This window comes from Triticum aestivum, chromosome 4D (assembly GCF_018294505.1).
Source record: "Triticum aestivum cultivar Chinese Spring chromosome 4D, IWGSC CS RefSeq v2.1, whole genome shotgun sequence".
In the NCBI taxonomy this organism is placed as follows: Eukaryota; Viridiplantae; Streptophyta; class Magnoliopsida; order Poales; family Poaceae; genus Triticum; species Triticum aestivum.
Window position 1 is genome coordinate 468164599 of NC_057805.1, and position 16181 is coordinate 468180779.

Here is a 16181-nt window from a genome sequence, read left to right on the forward strand (position 1 = left end):
AATGTTTTTGATAAAGGGGTTGTTACCTAAATCATCACACCAAGGTGATAGAATCAAAATTAGTACAAACCCGGTCATTATATAGAAAGATGCACACAATCCGGCATAGTTTTATGTGAAAATAAGTCAATCTACAAGGGTTGGGGTGCCGATCCATAGACTAGACCATACCTATGCGGGGTAAACACCTTACTATAAATAGTTGCACGTCCTTGTACCGCTGCAGAATAGAACATATATGGAGCTCATGCATACATAAATGTATAAACAACAAACAAGAATAATTTCTTATTTACATGAAAAAACACGCCATTTGTGGATAGCCAAAGAGCACATATAAGGCCGTCATCCCAACCAAGATACGGGAGCAAAGTTTGTAACTGGTACTCCGCAACCAGATGCTAAAGAGATGTTTGATCGACTCATCTTGATGACAAAAAACATAAGTATTGTTTCCTTGCTAGTTGCCGCACGTAATGTTGTTCCTCATCAAAATCACCCCTCTATACGAATACCAGAGAAAATTCTTAACTTATAAATAAATTTCAAGCTTCCCCGACATCTTATTGTCTATTGGCGCATCACAATAAACAAGAGTCATATACAATGAGTTTGTTGAGAACTCATCAGATCCTTGTGAAATATGGAAGGACTCTAGTCCATCCAATAAAGCATTCTTTTTTTAACATAATACAATCGGAGTCACTCACATAGACGAGCATACACTTACCCCTATGAATGCATGCACGTACATCCTACCCCTATGAGCACCTTCGAGAAACTGAGGCTTGAAATAAATCCGGAAAAATACGAGCACTAGGTGTCTTGTCAAAACCAAACTTGAGAGCCGCCACTAATAAATCAAGTTCCAAACCCGAAGAAGAATTGTTTCACCTTCATTGGTACGGCCTAGAAATGTGAGTGTTCGGGTTTTTTGTGAACATGAGAGATCGATTTAGACCCTGTGTGTTTATTATGTATGAGCTCATGCCATATGCCATGATGGACCGGGTAATTTGGCAAACAAGTCTCAATCACGGCACCTACATGGGTTGCGGTTGAAAAGTACACAACTGAAACTCAACGTGTGTTACTGTAGATCTTGAAAGGAAAATGTCTATGAGACAATTTTAATGTTTATGTGTGATAATTTGTAATGTGAGAGTTCTCATGTGTGACTTTCTTATTTCTTTTTTTTTGAAACATGCTGAAATGTGTCATAATGGACTATGTGTATTCTAAAATCCCTCGAGTATTCCCAAAAAAAATGAAATCATATCGGGAGAAAGTTGTGTGCTTCCTCTACCCTAACATTTTGTATACGGCCTGAAGATACATCTTGCACATGTATTACATTGCTTAGAATTAATCATTCTTCATCAGTGGAAAACGGAACAACAAAAATAACTAATTGGACGGAATATGCAATTTTTGGTTAACAATGGAAGCTTTGTCATGTACAGAATTGGTAGCAACGGCTAGGGTTGAGTGAGGTGTTTTGCCTCCAGGTGCCTCGGAGCCCGGAATTTTCAAAAAAATGAAAGCATATTTCAAAGTTCTTGTAAGAAATTGATGTACATTTAGATATGGCATGCATACTGTAAATTGCATTCATATATATTTATGTTTGCGTGCTGAATAAGAAAACAAGCATTTAGATGACAATAGTAAATATTAGGATGATTATAAGCAACATGAAACACACATGCGCGCACGCACACAAACACATACACATGGGGAAGATGTACAATGTGTAAATAAAAGAAGACGACCAATGTTGTTCAAGCTAAAAAAGGTTCTGAGTCCATAACACCTATTTTCGAGGAGAGAGTCACAAGCAAGGCACTGAGGAGTATCATTGCTTCCATTGAAGGGCATATCAAACCAAGACCTTGCAAGCTTTAACATTACCCGCTTGCTTAGCAGCCATCCGAAGTAGGCTAAACAGGAGCATATGTGATACAATGAGTGTTGTCGGTATTATCAAAGAGCCTTACTCCACTAAGACAACATTGTCCGAACACCAGTCGTGCAGCTAATACTTGTGCCATGATTGTGAGGGTTCCTGCCAATGACATCGAAGGGCCCAAAACCACGGTTCAACTAATGCCATGAACCTTTAACACATGCTCCCCTAAAGATATTACCCTAAGCACTTTGTGACGTGTAATTCTCCATCTACATGTTTGAATGACACCAATCAAGAAATACCACACCAAGAATAGGAGGCTCACGACTTTACCATCGACAATTGCCACCGGACGGAGTCCAATCTAGGTAGCAAAACATATAGCCAATGACAACCATTATAAGGGGTAGCAAGTGGCAGCTCTATGACGCCGAGAAACGTCATCGACCCTGCAACAAGAGCATCGATGATCAACGTGGTGATTAGCAAATGGCAGCCCTTGGCACACGACATCACTGTCACCAAAATCCCCAAGAACACAAACCATCGTCAACCCCAGGCCGGTCGCTCCACCACCAGCAGCATACCACAGCAAGAAACTATCAATCTCATCGACCATGCCAACCTTAAGATGGCGCCTTCAAGAAAGGGTCATGGCAGAAGTTGTGTTGCTGTCATCCGTACTAGGAGGCCCTCGACTAGTGGGAGCAGGATTTTCATCCCAATTTGCCAAGACCCCCTCCTCTCTGCGGCGCTTGATTTACTGAGACATCCAATGCATTTCCATTAGATGCACCATCACCAACCAAAGCTAGAAGCTCTAAGACATAGTAGCCCCGCCACCGCCACCTGAGCCACGCGGAGAAGATGAGCTGAGTAGTGTCAAACCACCGCATGGTCTAGGTCGAGCCACGCCTAGTAGGATCTGGAGTCTTGACGCATGCCAGCTTTTTGACAACCTCCAGTGCCCCTCACTCACCTCTCATCCACTAGCTATAGCAGTCAGGAGGGGCCAACACCCCACAATAGGGTTGTGTGTCTCAAGATATATGTTGTTGATGACCACAAGGAAACAGATCGCCCCACAACCTATACCGCCACAGTCACCGCCATCACCACTACAAGACGCTTCCCCGATGCCCATGCACTGCCCTGTCCATGGCTGAGAACCACCGGCCAGCGCACGCTGCCACCGAGAGACACGTCGTGGGGTGTCCGCCGCTCAAGCGAGTGGATCAGATTTCTGTTGCAATGATTGTCGCACGAACTTTCCCCAACGGCTCTGGTCAGAGGGGACGAGGGGGAGAAGTTGGCAGTTGGGGGAGTTGCCCTAGGTTAGAATGACACGTTTTTAATGCATACATGATTTTGAAAGAAAATTTCACTGTTTCAACATGTCTTTTTTAGTGTGGGGTTCTAAGTGACTCTTGAGCTTCGCTAAGGAGTGCCTAATTAGCATGTGAAACAAGTTTTAGCAATTTAATTAGCATGTGCCTAATTCATAGTCTTAATTACATGTGTTAGCAACTTAACACGTGTTAGTGGCTTGAAACCGGCCGCAACACTCTAGGCCAAAAGTAAACAAGAAAGCGACCGTAACAGGCACCGCATGCTTAAAAAATTTATTTATGTTGACAAAGATCATGTCTGTGAAAGCAACTACAACATTATTGTCTTTTTCCTAGAACACGAAAAATACTTACACGTAGTTTATAATTTAAGACAGAGAAAACAAAGTGATTGCAAAAGTTACAGAGTTACTATAATTAGATGGACAAAGGGTCACGCCTCTACCTGAAACATCGCGACGTGATCCCTCGCTCAGATGTGCCTCTGCTATCTTGCTCCCCAATGTTATTGTCAATGACAAGGTGATTATGGAGAACTCGGATGTGAATTTGTCAAGAACTTTGCATTTTTGTTGGCAGTTGGTATTAGGGAGGGAATTCTCTTTGCAGGTGTGGAATCTTTTTTCCTTCCATAGGGTTTCTTTCAGTGACAACATGATTTTGGTGAGCATTAAGATGTGGGATATGTCGGGGACCTGGGTGTGCACGGGTGTGTAGACTTTAGGACGACAATGCTCATTTGGGATTTGTTGACGAGTTGTGGCAGTTCTGCCATTCAGTAGGACAGATGACTCATCCTTGGGGATATTAACACCATCCTCAAGGCACAAGACAAGAATAACAGTAATATCAATAGGATAGTCATAGGCTCATTTAGGGCCATGTTAGATAGGTTAGGTCTGAAAGAGATTAACATCAATGGGAGGCGTTTCACGTGGTAAAATAAGATGTAGGCGATAATGATATGCATGTTGGATCGCATGTTCTAACCGGAAGCTTGGGAAGGGCTATTCCTAGCTTGCACTCTCCATGTGATCTCCATGACGATCTCAGACCACTGTCTGACGGTCCATAAATCCGTCAGTGCCCTCCGTAGGATAGCGAGCATGACCAGAAGTACCAGATCGGAGATTGTTCAGAGAGTTTACCAAGGTTTGGGCTTCTGTGAAGGAGTAATACCCTATGTCCTGCTTTGTGTTATGGTAGGATACCTCGTGCGAGGGAATACAATGGGAATGATGTGTTGGCTACACATAGTCTAGTTCTATGAAAGTAGATGTCTCTGAGAGCCCCTTAGCCCCCACCTTATATGGGTGATGGGGGCTAGGGTTTTACCTGGCGGTAGATTCAATCTGGCCAACGTCATGTAGACTTGGGACCAAGATGGTCTCTAGACGCTCATCTGATCCCCTGGGCTCCTTCTTCGCCAGCTCCTTGGTGGACCTTCTGGGCCCCATGGCAGGCCTGCTGCCAGGCTACCTTTGAGGTGCCATCCCCGGTGTATTACACTGTCAGTAGCCACCAACCATGTGTGGAATTGTAGCGGTTGTCCTTCGAGAACCCAGGCGGGCTCCTTGCCTTCTTTTTGGTCATCAGGACTCATCTTCGGGAGCTCAGCCTTGAAGGAGTCTATGGTCCTTCCCATCGCAAGGCATCCTGGGACCCTGATTTCATTGATGAAAAATGAGATGTGGGGGCTCTAGGAGTTCGGAGCTTTGTGTCCGAAAGCTGAGGCCTTAGGCTTGGTCCCGTCTGTGGTGCTCGTTGAGCCGTTGCAACCCCAAAGTGCATGCAGTATTGGGGTTCCTTAAAAGTGGCGGCTCCACTGACCGGACCCTAGCGTCATGCCTTCTGTGAATGAGCATGCCACGGGCTGGCCTTGTCCTATCTTTTTATATCTGTCCAAAGGACCGTTCAGCCGCCCGCGAGTTCCGAATCAAAATGATGACGATGCCTGGATTCCCACACCCATGTTGCGAAATGGGGAAACCATAGAGCATGCGGGACACATGTCATGCCGCAAGGCCCATCGATTCAGTTTATCGCATCGTCTATAAAGAAAGGGGGGAAAGGGAACAATTTCCCCTTCTTCCTCCTTCGGCTTCAATCTCGTGCTTCCGTGCCATCTCCTCCCAAGCCAGAAACCCGCAGATTGCGCTCTTTACCTTCCTCCTCGAGCTCGTGGTTTTGTTTGTTATTCCCTGATTTTCTTTCGATTTCTTTCCTTCTTCTTATACTTTTGTTTTCTTTATTTCTTTTTTCATTTTCTTTAGCTCTCTTCGTTTTCATTTTTGTTTCTTTGTCTGTTTTCATCGTTTTTTGTTCTTTTAACGTATGTCTACTTTTATTTGGTACAAAATTTAAATTTTCTATGTGCGCGTGAAACATTTTATTGATACATGTTGAACATTTTTTTTCGAATACACAATGTACATTTTTCTTTTAATACATGGTCAACATTTTTTCAAATATACAAGTCTAAATTTTTTGTATACACCAGGTACATTTGTTAATGCACATTTAAAATTATTCAAATACATGATCAACTAATTTTCAAATATAATTTCTGATACCTATTTGATTTCATACACATTATAAATTTGTGGTATCCATGCAAACAATCATTATATGCATTTCACATTTTTGTACATTAGGAACACTTTTTATATGCAATTTAGTTTTTTAATGTATGATAAAGATTTTTAAATATTTATTTTTGATGTCAACTTGTTTCCACACACCCTTATAGTACATTTTTCTGTACATCAGGATTATTTCTTATATAGGTTTTGAAAAATAATCAAATACATGATTAACATTTCCTTTCAAAAAAATATTTTTGATATCAACTTCTTTCATACATGTTGTACATTTTCGTATGCACTAGAAACATTTTCTTATAGACGTTCAACATTATAAAAAATAATTGTCTATAGTGATTTTTGAATTATATATATGGAATATTTACAAACATAAATTGAGATAACAAATAAATCAGAAAAGAAAACAAAAGGGAGCAACTAGCGCTCCTTCGGGAGCCTCGCAACGATCAGCGCCACTTGGCGCGCTCTCAGCCATTCGCCACGTGTCGCGCTCTGGACGCTCCCTCCAAATTTTTGTTTTTTTTTATTTTTCCGCACGCGTTTTCGGCTTTTTAAACGGGTTTTTTCCCCTTTCTTTCGACGTTTTGGTTTTTCCCCGGTCTTCTTTAGCGTTTCGACAAAAAAAAAATTTGAAAAAAAAAATTGCGCGAAAAAACGCGTTTACTTTTTTTTTCTTTCGTGAAAATTCACGTTTTTTTTTCACGAGAGGCACGGTTGTGCTTTAGCGAGAGTCACGACCGTGCCTTTCGGAAATGAAAAAAAAGTTTTCTGTTTTCTTTTCTTTCGCGAGAGTCACGGTTTTACTTCCGCGAGAGGCACGGTTGTGCTTTCGTGAGAGTCACGGCCGTGCCTCTCGGAAAGGGAAAAACAAAACGCGTTTTCTGTTTTTTTTCTTTCTCGTGAGTCACGGTTTTGCTTCGGCGAGAGTCACGGTTGTGCTTTTGCGAGAGTCACGGCCGTGCCTCTCGAAAAGGAAAAAAATACGCATTTTCTGTTTTTTTCCTTTCGCTAGAGTCACGGTTTTGCTTTCGCCAGAGGCACGGTTGTGCTTTCGCGAGAGTCATGGGCGTGCCTCTTTCGGAAAGGGAAAAAAACGCGTTTTCTGTTTTTTTCTTTCCACGAGAGTCACGGTTTTGCTTCCACGAGAGGCACGGTTATGATTTCGCGAGAGGCACGGGCGTGCCTCTTTCGGAAAGGGAAAAAATCGTGCTCCCGGTTTGGTTTTTTCGTCCGATTTTTTTCGTGAAAAAAAGTTCGTCAAAACCTATCAACATAGGATCTAGTTTTGAAGATCTCGACGCGAGGAATCCAATGGTGAAAACGGTTTGAAATTTGGACGCACGGTTTAAGAGATAAAACGTTTTGAATAAACGAATCTACGAAAAAAGGGAAAACTCCCAGGTTGCGACAAGTGGCGCGCTGCATGTGCACCACTTGTCGTGACCTGGGAAGATGGAGTGTTCTTTGCAACGAGTACTCCTTAATTAGTGATTTCGAAAACAAAAAGGGGGAAACAAACTTTAATGCCTCGTGCGCTGGGCCGTCCCATTACGGAGGCGCTAGAGGCGAGCGCTGCTATGTCTCGCTCACAGCGAGATGGGAAGCCTCACGTAAAAGGGCTGCCCAAAATTTGCCTCGCCCCTATGTCTCTTTTTTTGTTTTTGTTTTTTCCTTTATTTTTTATACTTCCCTTATACTTCCAAATATTCTAAATAAGGATATTGCAAGAAAATACTTTACATAAAACATTTGAAAAAACTGTTAACCTAGCGTTTGGAAAATGTTAAATGTGTACGGAGAAAATGTTTCTCATGTATACAAAAAATGTACAAGAAACAATATAAATGTGTGTGAAAAATTATCATGTATTTAAATTTTCCTAATCAAGCATTTGAAAAATGTTAAACATGTTTTTGCAGAAAAAATTCATCAAGCATTTTAAAATGTTAAATGTGTATAGAAAAATGCTGACATGTATTCTTGCATTTGAAAATTTTAAATGTGTATCAAAAAATGTTGACCATGTATTAAAAAATATATTTGTCTTGTATTTTTTAATCAAGCTTATTTAAAAATATTGACGATTTATTCAAAAAATGTTAATCTTATATTTGAAAAATATTATTTGATAATTTCAAAACATTGTATAGAAAATATATTGACCATGTACTCAGAAAATGTTAAACTTGTATTAGAAAACTGAAAACATGTATTAGCAATGTTCTTGAGGTATACAAATAATGTCTATATAAACCAAAAGAAACAAAGGAGAGAAACCAAAGAAAAGCAAAAGAAAACAGAAACGAAGTATTGCGACAAAAAAGAAGAAACTGAAAGAAAACCAGAGAAGAAATTAGAAAAGCAAACAAAAAACATAAAAAAAAAACGAGCCGATACATCAGCAAACATAGACCCGCGAATGAACGAACATATAACACCTATTGGGCCAGCCCATACACGTGCGCACTGCAGAATAGTTTCAGGCGTGACGGACGCTAGTCTAGCTATGAACGAGACATAAGCATTTGCACTCGTCTCAGGTGAAGCGAGTTATAGTCGTGTAGTTGTGCCTATATCGAGTAATTGAGCCCGAGCTCAAGTGAGCTCGATATCCACGACGTTGGAAAGCGCATCTGGATCTGTGCCATTTCTTTATACGGGCGTCGGTGGATTGCTAGAAAATGCACACGGTAGAGAAATACAGAGGTGGCAGTGGTGGGTGGTGGGCCAGATTTGACGGGCAGGCGGACGTCCGTTCGTCGTCGGCGAGGTGAGCCGCGGATCGGCATCGGCGTACGCGTCTGATCCGTGGCCCGGGAAGTTCGCTTGTCTTCTCCGCGGACTGCGGAGTAGAGAGAAGGACCGCCGACGGAGGCGAAGGTGACCTTCACCTCGCCGGCCCTCCCGCCCCTTTCCGCCGCCGCTCGTTCACCTTCTCCCATGGCCGCCACGGCCCTTCTCTGCCCGTCCTATCCCCTCCTCCCATGGCGGCCATGGCCCTCCTCTGCTGCCCAATCTAGCCCTCCGCCGCCGCTCTTCCCCCTCCTCCTCTTCCCCTGCTCCACCGTCCCATCCCTTCCTCCCATGCTATTGGATCCCCTCCTTCTCTGCCACCAGATCGCCATCTACTTTGCCCGTCTCCATCTCCTCTGTTGCCAGTTCCTCTAACCATACTTCTATTTTGTATAGTTGTATTGAATATAATTCTAAAATTTACATGATTTGTCTCATGGATGATTTATGGTTAGCATATTTGCCTGAACATACCAGATTTGACATGATGCCTTTTTTCTTGCTTATACGTCATCCATCTCTAGAACATTTGATATTTTTAATTGCAATATAATCACTCAATTATTGTCACATATTATACAAATTTTGTTTTCTTGCATGTTGACCAAAGTATTATCTTCATAATCATGTTATTATGAAAAATTATTTTCGGATGAATTACTTTTGCAATCATTAATCCAGGGATTTGCAGTCAGTAAGCAGAATCATGCTTACTGAATCTAGGCAGTTCATCCAAGAAAATGTTGCTTACCGAATTCAGGCAGTTCATATGTGAATTGGCTGCGTTTGCAGGCTGAGGATAGATGCTGCTGCACCGAGCAGAACACGCTGCCCAAATTGCATCAGTGTGTTTGAGAAGGCTCTTAAGAGTTATGCTGACAACCCAGCTGAGAATGTGATCACACCAGTTCTTGGCACTACTTTCGGCTTTTTGGACGAGGCGTACGACTTCTACAATTTGTAATCGGTGGTCCTGTCTGATCCGTGGATCAGGAAGTTCGCTTTCCGTGCACTGGTTGAAGAACCGAATTGAATGCAGGACCGAGTCTTCTCGCCCAGGGCGTAGGTCATTTGGAAGCTGAGACACTTCGGGATAGAGGCAAGGAGCACCGGCGGCGAGGCACCATGGAGTTTCTGATGCAGCTGATCGACAGGTCCGTGGATCTTTGATTTCCCGGCGATGCCATTCCCATTTTAGGCCTTTGTCTTAGCTGATGCAGAGGATTGATTTTTTTCCTAGTTTCAGATCTGCTCTGCTTGAGGAAGTAGGTAAGAGTTCGGTGCCGGCCCCTGTGGCTGTGAATGGCCCTGCGGTGGCGGTTTTGGAGGTGGCGCAGCAGGGTGGAGGGCAAGGTGGCGCAGCATCGGACGGTGGGCAGCGACGAAGTACAAATCTTCTCGGCGAAGGAGGCGGCGGCTGAAGAAGGGAGAGCTCGCCTCCGACTTCGGAGCTATCAACGGGGAAGTTGAATCCCTAAGCATCGGGGTGTAACAAGAGGTTAGTGAAGGGCAATTTAGGAAGCGTCATGAGTGAAGAAATTCTACAGTTAGAGCAAGTGCTGATTGGTCTCTGCATTCAGAAAAAGCATGCTATACTGTGCTTGCAGGCTGATTGATCTCTGCATTCAGAAAATTCATGCTGTATATGTGCCTGTTTTTGCAGGCTGATTGCTCTCTGTATTCAGAAAAGTCATGCTATATGTGCCTGTGTTTGCAGGCTGATTGCTCTCTGCATTCTGAAAATTTATGCTACTTGTGCCTGTGTTTGCAGGCTGATTGCTCTGTGCATTCAGAAAATTTATGCAATGTATGTCTGTGCTTGCAGGCTTAGGATTGGTGCTGCCGCACCAAGCAGAACACCGTGCCCAAATCGAAAATCAGTGCGTTCGAGAAGGCAGCCAGGTGTTGTGTAGAGAACCCAGCTGAATACATGATCACACCAGTTTTTGGTACTACTTTTGACTCTCTGGGCGAAGCATACGAGGTGATTTCTACGAGGGGGAACCGAGGTGAGCTGCTAGATTTTATGATCGAGGTGCTGCCATTCTGAAGTGAGATGAGGTGTCAGATATTCATTATATATGCAGTAGGTGTGCATTTGCTGTGAAAGCATTTCGTTGTGCGGAACAAACTGGAGAGAAAGTTTAGCTACCATCCCCTTTGATGTGGTGTGGCAGTGGTTTCCTGGGGTTCCCATCGTTACCCAGGTACCGTATCGCACTGGACGGAAATGTGAGCTGCCATCCCACTTGTTGTGGTGTGGTGTTGATTTCCCAGGATTTCCAGTGTTAGCCATGGGCATGTATTTTGAGTAACTAATAAGTGTTTAGGCTCGCATCCAGAAACCAGTGGCGGATCTAGAACTACACGATAGGAGTGCCATGCTCAATACTCACGTATTTAAACACTAATAGTACACTCAAATTAGCCTAACTACTATATAATAAGTATACTTTGCATTTTCGCAGGGGGTGCCATGGCACCCATGGAACCCCTATTGGATCCGCCCCTGCCAGAAGCATCTGTCATATAAGTAGTTGTGTTCGGACCAGCATGTGGATATGTTAAGTTTGGATGTATGATTATGTGTGAAAATGAGTATGGAACCTGAAGCTACAGGTGTTAAATGCCTGACTGCGATTTGCTTGCAGTTGATGTTCATATTTGTTATGATTCAGCTTTGGGCAGTTGTGTGTGGCCTTTACATGAGACCAAAAAATCAGTAAAAGAGTTGGAGTTTGAAAAATTACAAACTGTCAGACATGGTTGAATAGTACTTTAGATTGTTCAAATTCAAATCTACGCAATACTCCTCACATGAGTGTACGTCGAATTAAGGACTGAGAAATTTGAAAGCATTGTTCTTACAGAACTAGCGTGCATGCCTGTGTGCACATATTTGTTAGATTGATTAAAAATTGTCTGTGTTAAAAAAAACTGAATTGTTTGTACTGACATCAATCAGGATCCTGCATGAGCCCTTGCCTTGTTACACACAGGAATTAGCAGAAATTGTCGCCAACAGTTGGCTTACATGTAGATTAAGTGAAACAAGTTTTAGCCTTTAGCCTGAGGATTGGTTTGGTGTCAAGAGCAAAAAAAATCTCTTTTGGTGAAGTTGGAGTGTGAAAACTTGGCAAGTGGTGTCATACAGAAACCTCAGATATTTGTTGGACCTTGATCTGGACTAACGCCATCATTGAGCCTCATCGCCTGCTTGTTGAGGAGGAACTACATCGTGGGCTCCGTAATGGCGATTGAGATCGGTAAGGTACGTCGTGTCTGATCTGATTAATCTAGATAGACCAGCCTGCAAGAATAGCATGAATAGAAAGACTAAGCCGGGAAAATCTACAAAAAAAATTCAAACTTCGAAATCATGCTCCATTCAAGATCTAACACCTCTCTTCACACATTTGTAGAAACGCTTGCCTGCTTTCTCGCCGCCACGACCAATCCAGGTGATAATGATGCTGAGTTAGACAATGATCACGGCCGGATGGGAAAGCGATCTGGTTCTTGGGATGGATTACATATGAGAAACAAGTTTGGGCGCAGATGGATTTACGAGGCGAAAAGGGATCGTGGAGGAGAAGATTGACATTATTTTTTTATAGGGGAAAGGAGAAGATTGGTCGGTAGCTCCAAACGGTTAGTCCAGTTTCCTTATTGATTGATGTTGTTGGTCCAGAATCTACTACTAGTACTTGATGGCCCATATCGTCCATCCACATCCGAGCCGCTATGGTTGAGGCTGACGGCGTAATGTTGTCTGTAAGTCAGACGTGGGCCATGGGCCCTGCATGAATATATATACCTAAGTTATACTTGGGCCTGTACGCTTCGCTTCGGGAATCTCGAGAAGGACCGACGGGATGGATATCGTGCGCATCTGTGCTCGAGCGTAGAATGGCACTTTCGTGCCTATATCTTACTTATAATGAGGCATATGATGTGCTCGCGTGAAGCTTCTTCCCCACGTGTAGCTAAGCTACTGGGCTGGCCCTTTCTCGTTACTTTTTTTCATTCGATGGGGTTTTGATCGAGACGCTCGATGGTGGTTGCGTTCACCATGGCTTTTTTTCATTTCCTCGTTTTTTGTTCCCTTGACGGTTTTCTATATTTTAGTATTTCTTTTTTAACCGGTTTTGCTTTTTTTTGAAAAGGAGGCGTGCCCCCGGCCTCTGCATCTAAACGATTCATGCAGACATATTATTAGAAGTCTCAAAGATCAAACAGTTTTCAAAGTATTACAACTCGCAAAAGGAGGAGGACGACAAAACGATAAAAGACCTCAAGATTACAACCGGTGATAGTAATAGGACTAGAGACCTAGACTCCTGTCCTGTTAAGCGACCGCCATCCAAACCGGTTGAATATAACCCGTGCTACCATCTCCCATTGGTTGCACCCAGTAATCAGCGGCTCCCTGGATTACATAGGAGTGAGTAAGGACCACGTATGGATCCATGCGGTAGCTCTGAAGATAACCTGCAAGAAGTTTAAAAATTGTTGCCTGTTAAAGATCATACCATTCCTGCAGTTTCATATAGCCCACAATAATGCACATATTCCAACTCGAATATGAGCCGCAGTAGTACGGTCCACCCATCTAACCACGTCCCAAACAACGTTTCAATGTTAATTGGAGGGGCAATGTTGAAAGCTATATGGATTGTTCGCCACAATAATTTAGCCAAAGGACAATCAATAAAAAGGTGTTGTATTGTTTCATTATTATCACAAAAACAACATCGTGAGCTGCCTACCCAATATCGCTTTAACAGATTGTCTTTGGTAAGAATCACTTGTTTGTGTACGAACCACATGAAAAAATTTATACGCAAGGGGACCTTAACTTCCCAGATATGAATGGATCTGGGGAGTGGGCCAGAGTTAATTAGGTCCAAATAAAATGATTTGACAGTGAACAAACCATTCTTGGTCAATCTCCAATGTAATGAATCTGGTTGGTCGGTTAATTGAACATCCATCACTCTCTGTACCACATGTATCCATGAATTCCATCTCTCCCCAACCAAAGATCGCCTAAACTGAAAATTTAAAGGGACCGATTGTAATATCGTGCCAACATAATCTTCCTTACGTTGGACAATATTATATAGACTTGGATATTGAATGGCTAAAGGCGTCTTCCCCAGCCATGTATCCTCCCAAAATCGTGTTGACATCCCATTGCCAACAATGAATTTGGTTCTATGAAATAATAAGTCTTTAATTCTCATTAGCCCTTTCCAGAAAGGCGAATCAGACGGCCTCATGTTTACTTGTGCTAAAGTTTTGGACTGTAGATATTTGTTTCGTAAAATTTGTGCCCACATCCCGTTGGTCTCTACCGAAAGCCTAAAAAGCCATTTGCTCGTAAGGCATTTATTCTTGATCTCCAGGTTCTCAATACCGAGACCTCCCTGATCCTTAGGTCGACATAATATATCCCAGCGAGTTAAGCGGTATTTCTTCTTGGCCTCATCAGACTGCCAGAAGAATCGAGACCGAAAGAAGTCTAGTCTCCTCCGTACCCCTTTAGGTACCTCAAAAAAGGATAACAAAAACATCGGCATACTCGTCAGGACTGAGTTAATGAGTACTAATCTACCATAGGACATTAACTTGCCCTTCCAACAACTAAGCTTCTTTTCAATTCGATCCTCGATGCACTTCCACTCCTTAATGGATAATTTCCGATGGTGAATAGGTATGCCCAAATAGCTGAAAGGCATTGACCCTAATTCACAATCGAACAAATGTCTACCAAAGCAAAATAACTCACTTTTGTTAAAGTTTATTTTAAGTCCCGATAATTGCTCAAAGAGACATAAAACCAAATTCATATTCCGAGCTTTTGCAACATCATGCTCCATGAATATAATAGTGTCGTCTGCGTATTGTAAAATGGATATTCCACCATCTGCCAGATGGGGAACTAAACCATCTACTAGGACATTCTCCTTAGCCCTGCCAATAAGCACGGTCAACATATCTGCCACTATATTAAAAAGGAGCGGAGACATGGAATCCCCTTGCCTCAATCCTTTGTGCGTCTGGAAATAGTGGCCTATATCATCGTTAACCTTAATATCGACACTACCTTTTGGACAAGAGAATCCACTTGGCTCCTCCAAGCTTCAGAAAAACCTTTCATGCGCATAGCTTGCTGCAGAAACATCCATTTCACTTTATCATAAGCCTTTTCGAAATCCACTTTAAAGATAACCCCATCTAGTTTCTTCAAATGAATTTCGTGGATCGTTTCATGTAGAACAACTACCCCTTCTAGGATGTGTCTACCAGGCATGAAGGCCGTCTGACTCTCTTGAACCACCGAATGGGCGATCCGCGTCAGCCGATTTGTCCCCACCTTCGTGAATATCTTGAAACTCACGTTTAAGAGACATATCGGCCTAAACTGCTCGATACGAATCGCCCCTTCTTTCTTTCGCAGTAGAGTAATCGTACCAAAGTTTATATGGAAGAGTTCTAGATGCCCATTAAAGAAATCGTGGAACATAGGCATCAGGTCATCCTTAATGATATGCCAACATTTCTTATAAAACTCCCCAGGAAACCCGTCTGGTCCTGGTGCTTTATTCAATTTCATTTGTGATATGACATCTAGCACTTCCTTTTCAGTGAAAGGTGCAGTTAGGATCTCATTCTCTTCTGACATGAGCTGAGGAATATCTCTAGTGTCAAACTCATTCATGGACACCGTGCTCTCTGCCGGTGGCCCGAATAATTGTTTATAATAATTGGAAATATATGATTTAAGGTTTTCATGTCCCACTATGGTTCCTTCATCCTGCTCGAGCTGGATGATTTTCTTCTTTCTATGTTTGCCATTCGCAATCATATGAAAGAATTGTGTATTATCGTCTCCATGAACAACCTTGAGAGTCTTAGCCCGCAATGCCCATTTGAGTTCCTCTTCTCTCATAAGAGCTCGTAGGCTTTGCTCTGCTTCAGATTTCATGGCCTGTTCATTTACGTCTAGCAGTGTCCCCTCTGCTTTAATGTCCAGGGAATCAATTAATTGAATGAGCCTTTCTTTCTCTTTTTTGTAAATGCCACTCTCGTTCCTTGCCCAACCCCTAAGAAATTGTCTTAGATGTCTGATCTTGTTCTGCCATATCTCTATGCTTGTTTGGCCAGCAACTGGCTTTGACCATTCACGTGCAATGATGGCCATAAAGTTCTCTTTTACAAAACCAGCTTAGTTCGAAAGAGAACAAATTCTTATTACCAGGATGTGTTGCTTCTCCCGAGTCCACTAATAATGATGTGTGGTCTAAGACTGCCCTCTACATCGCATGAACCGACACCAATGGGTATTTCTGTTCCCATTCAATACTAGCAAGAACCCTATCCAACTTCTCATAAGTCGGAGTAGGTAGCGAATTAGCCCAAGTGTATTGTCTACCCGTAAGCTCAATCTCCCTCAAACTGAGGCTTTCGATGATCATATTAAACATAAGTGACCATCGCCCATCAAAATTATCATTGTTCTTC